We start from the raw sequence: 5,630 nt of genomic DNA on the forward strand, positions 1-5,630 counted from the left end.
GTCTGTCTGCTCCAAGAACAATAAGTACTCTTGACTGCTGAGCCATCTCTCCAGCCCCTCAAATTATTATTATTATTATTGTTGTTGTTGTTGTTATCGGGTTTTTTTTTTAGATTTGTTTATTTTGTATGAATGCTTTGCCTACATGCTTGTGTGTACACCATATGCATCTCTGTTGGGTTGCCTGGAGCTGGAGTTATGGATAGTGAGAGCCATCATGTGAACCTAAGGCTTTAGCAAGAACAGTAACACAACTGGGCTCCTAACCACCGAGCTATCTGTCTCTGGCCCATCCCCTTTTGTTTTGTTTTGGGGTTTGGATGGGTTTTTGTTGTTGTTGTTTTGTTTTGTTTTGTTTTGTTTTGAGACAGGATCTCACTATGTAGCCTTGGCTGATCTAGAGTTCAACTTGATCAGGCTGCCCTCAAACTCATAAATATCCACATGCTTCAGCATTTTGAGTGCTGGGTTTAAAGGTGTGCATCCACATACCTGGCTTATTTTATTCTTTATATTTTATGTATGAGTGTGTGTGTGTGTGTGTGTGTGCATGTTTGGTGCCCTTGTGGTCCAGAAAATGAGATCTGTTCCCTGGAACTCTTACTACGTTGCTTAAAAATATCTTGATGAGTTAAACAACACACATTTTTATACTACAGTTGTGAAAGGCAGAAGTCTTAAATGACGATTACTGAGCTAAAATCAAGATGAAGACAGGAGTCCTTCTTCAGGCCTCTGGTGCAAAGCTGTTTTCCATCCCTTTAACAGTTTCTAGGAGTCACGGTAATTTCTGCGCCTGTGGCCAGTCCCTTTGGCCTCTGCTTGCATTTTCTCATCACCTTGTCTGATCCTCATCCTCCATCATCCTTCTTGCTAGGATCTTGTTATTATGAGGGACTCAAACCCACCAAGATTCACCAGGATGTTCTCTTTGCCTTAGGATCCTTAACAGAGAGCAGGGTGTTGTAGCACACACTTTAAACTCAGCACTCAGGATGCAGATGCAGTCAAACTTCTGTGAGTTTGAGGAGAGCTTCGCCTGTTTAGCAAGTCCCAGCCCAACCAAGGCCTTATAGTAAAACCCTGTTGCCCCCTCCAAAAAAATCCTTAACTGAATCTCATCTTCAAAGTTTCTTTTTGTAATAAGGTCACATAGTCACAGGTTCTGGGAATTAGGGTTTTTTTTACTGTTGTTGTTTTGGGGGGATTTTTTGTTGTTTTTTGTTTGTTTTTTGGGGGGGGGGTTGGTTTTTCAAGACAGGGTTTCTCTGTGGCTTTGGACTTTGGAGCCTGTCCTGGAACTAGCTCTTGTAGACCAGGCTGGCCTCGAACTCACAGAGATCCGCCTGCCTCTGCCTCCCAAATGCTGGGATTAAAGGCGTGTGCCACCACCGCCTGGCAGGTTCTGGGATTAGAATTAGAATGTACAGATCTGTGTATAATATATGTATGTGTGTATATGTAATGATATATGTCACAGTATAAATGTACAATAGCATATTTATATGTATATATGAATATTACACACACACATCATGCTGGTAGCCTAGATGAAAGCTATCATGCATTCTATGAAAGTTACAAGATGATACATAGATATCCTATGAATGCCTTACAATAACCTATAAGGAATATAATCATATAACTTTGCCATCTCTACCAAAACACTCCAGAGTAAAACGAGTCCTATTAATTAATAACATATACCTGTAATCACAGTACTTGAGACAAAGAAGAGTTCAAGGTCAGCCCCAGCTATATAGCAAGTTCAAGATCATCCTGGGCTACATGAGATCCTGTTTCAAAAAGAAAAAAAATCTCGAGAACGGGGTTAGGGAGAGAGCTCTGTTAGTAAAATACTTGCTGCACACGCTTAAGAGTCTCATCTCTGGCGCCCACTGGCGGGTGTGGTAATGCATGCTTGTGATCCCGGTGGTAGAGACGTGGAAGCTGGAAGTCCTTGGGACACAATAGCCAGGCAGTATAACTTAATTGGCAAGTTGGTGTTGAAGAGATGGCTCAGCAAGTTAAGAGCATTGGCTGTTCTTCCAGAGGCCTGAGTTCAATTCCCAGCAACCACATGGTGGCTCACAACTATCTGTAATGAGATCTGGTGCCCTCTTCTGGCGTGCAGATGTACATGCAGACACAGCAGTCATACATTTAAAAAAAATTTAATCAAAAATCAATCCAGGTGGTGGCAGCACATGCCTTTAATCTTAGCACTTGGGAGGCAGAGACAGCAGATATCTGAGTTCAAAGTCAGCCTGGTCTACAGAGTGAGTGCTAAACCAGCCTGATCTACACAGAGAAATCCTGTCTCAAAAAAATAAACAAATAAAAAAAATCTTAAAAAAAAAACCCAAGGTGGACAACTCTTGAGGAATAACACTAGAGCTTGACCTTTGACCTCTGCAAGCATTATGCACACATGTGTACGCACATCTGCACACATACACACACACTTACAAATAATAAATTACAGATGACAGATGTAGGGAGTGTAGCCAGAATACATTATATACATGTATAAAATTTTCAAAAAGCGATTTATATTTTTCAAAGGGATGAAAACTTATCATAGAATACCAGGCATAAAGCAAAAACATGTAATGACCAGGTTTCTAAAGCCTTCCTCCTTGCCTTTGCTCACTCATCTCTGGACACTCTGGCCTCTTCAGTGTCATAGCCTCAGAACCTCTACACTCACTCTTTCTCTGCCTAGACTACTCCTTGTCTTTTGTCTGAATGATTCATTTTTCTTCCCAACCATCATATCTAAATTCATACCTATTTCTAGAAACACTTTCCAGGAGAAATGGCTCAGTGATTAAGAGCACTTGTTCTTTTTTTTTTTAATGTATACAATATTCTGTCTGTGTGTCCTACAGGCCAGAAGAGGGCATCAGACCCCATTACAGATGGTTGTGAGCCACCATGTGGTTGCTGGGAATTGAACTCAGGACCTTTGGAAGAGCAGGCAATGCTCTTGACCTCTGAGCCATCTCTCCAGCCCAAGAGCTCTTGTTCTTGAAAGAGTTCATGAGCAGGATGGTGGTGGTACATGTCTTTAATCCCAGCACTTGGGAAACAGAGGCAGGCAGTTCTCTGTGACTTCAAAGGCAGCCTCGTCCACAAAACAAGTTCCAGGACCACCAGGGCTGTTACACAGAGAAACTCTTAAACACACACAGACCTGAGTTCAGTTCCCAGCACCCACTCTGGGCAGCTCACAACTGCCTCTAACTGCAGCTCCAGGGGGTCCAACAGCTTCTCCTGACTTCCAAGGACACCCTAACGCACACACTCACACATGCTTACACACACACACACACACACACACACACACACAATCTTAAGAAAAGAAGAATTTTCTTACTCTTAGTCATATCTTCAGCACAAACCATGACTGTCTAAAATAGTTAACTATTTATTTGCCTTGTTCATCAACTGCCCTCTCTGCTATTACAAAAATCCTATAGGGCAAGGAATTTTGCTGATTTAGCACCCTGGCATATCCTTACCTATGTTATCCTAACAGTACATGACTCAAATTTCATATTCAATAAAGATTGCTAGAATGAAGGTGGTTGAAAAGATTTACCATTTCAGGGAACATCATGTTCCTTGGGCACACCCTATGATTAATTTGGGGATTACATGGGTGTCTAACAGCTTTGGGAACCTGACCCAGAGAAGGCTATGGCTTGTATGGAAGTCTAATAGACTGAATTCCACATGGTTGAGTGCAGATCTATGGTGCCCCCAATGGAGTGTAGGGATTATACTGGGACCTATGTGAAGATTAGGACTTAACAGCAAGCACAGACAGCAAGTATAAACTGCATTGTGGTCTATCTGCCTACCTATCTAGGTATACGAAACAATAGAGCTGGAGAGATGGCTCAGTGGTTAAGAGCACTGCTGCTCTTCCAGAGGACCCTGGTTCAATTCCCAGCAACCACATGGTGGCTCACACCTGTTTGTAACTCCAGTTCCAGGGTTTCTGACTCCCTCACAGAGTCATACATGTAGGCAAAACATCAATGAACATAAAAGTAAGTTATATATTTGAGCCAGGCATGATTGTGTATACCTTTAACTACAGCACTCAGGATGCAGAGGCAGGTGGAGCTCTGAGTTTGAGACTAGCCTGTTCTACATAGTGAGTTCCAGGACAGCCAGGGCTACATAGAGAAACTTTGACTCAAATTTAAAAAATTATTTATTTTATGTGTAAGGGTGTTTGGCCATGAGTGCCCTGGAGCCAGAGTCCCCTGGAATTGGAATTACATATGGCCATGAACTGCCACATGGGTGCTGAGAATCAAACCTGAGCCCTCTGGAAGCAACCTGGTTCTCTTAACTGCTGAATCATCTCTCCGGGGCTGTAATCCCACACTTGAGAGACAGAAGCAGGAGGATCAGAAGTTCAAGGTCATCTTCAATCACATAATTTGAGGGCATCCTGGGCTAGACTTTATCTTAAAAAAACAATAACAGGACGTGGAGCTCTGATAATGGTGGAAACATAGACTTTGCCCCAGTGGTACAGAGTGTCGACCTCTGAGGACATGGAGAAATAGATCACTCATGGGTCTACAACTCCCTGAAGTCCTTCCCTTCTCTGTCTCCTTTATCCTCTGCTAACCCCCAACACACACAGCCTGCAGTCTGTTCCCATCTAAGTCCAGCAGCTTCCCCTCCTCCTGTGAATACCTGCACCCCTGACAATCCTTGCTTCTCTTTGTCTGCCTCCATGTCTCCGATCCCTGCCCCTTTCAGTTCCTTTTTATTTTCAGGGGTTGGGGGTGTCTCACATAGCCAGGCTGTCCTCAAACACACTATATAGCGGGAATGGCCTTGAACTCCTAGTCCTCCCTCCTTCCTTTTCTCTTTCTGTCTCTCTCTCTTCCGCCCTGTCTCTGCTACCCTACATCTTCCCATCTATTAATGTATGTCAGACTTCTCTTTGTGTCTCCATCTCTGCCTGTCCACTGGTCCTGTATCTCTCTCCATCCTTCCAGGCATCCCTCTCCCCTCCAGCATCCCTCTCCTCCAGCATCCCTCCACCCATTCCTGCATCTTCCCACCTCCTCTCCATCAGTCCAGCTTCCAGGCCCGCCCCCTGCCACTCCCCCTCCCCTCTCCGAAAGGGTTAACTGTGGGGAAGGGCCGGGAGTCCCCGGATGGTGATGTCAGCGTGCCGGAGAGAAAGGACGAGGTGGCGGGGGGAGGCGGAGAGGAGGAGGAGGCGGAGGAGAGAGGGCGCGTGGGGGGGCGGGGGGTTCTCGGCCTGCAGCATCCGCCGGCCCCGCACTTCAGACCCCCCCTGCAGGGGGAGGCACAGGAAGGGGGGGGCCGGCCAGGATCGGGCTGGGGAGGGGGGGCCGCGCAGCCCCCCCGACCATGCTGACTCCAGGGGCCTGACGCCCCCGGCAGCCCCCCCTCCCCCAGCTCTGCGGCCCACCGACTGGGGGGGCCAGCCAAGCCCCCTGGGGACCCCCGGAGAAGTGGGGAGCAACCGGGGGGGCCGGGACGGAGGTGTCGCCGGCCCCCACCGGAGGAACGGGTCTGCGGGCCGCAGGGGGGGCGGCCGGGGGACCGGTCGGGCCGGGACCAAGGGCACC

This window comes from Arvicola amphibius, chromosome 8, assembly GCF_903992535.2.
Source record: "Arvicola amphibius chromosome 8, mArvAmp1.2, whole genome shotgun sequence".
Classification (NCBI taxonomy): domain Eukaryota; kingdom Metazoa; phylum Chordata; class Mammalia; order Rodentia; family Cricetidae; genus Arvicola; species Arvicola amphibius.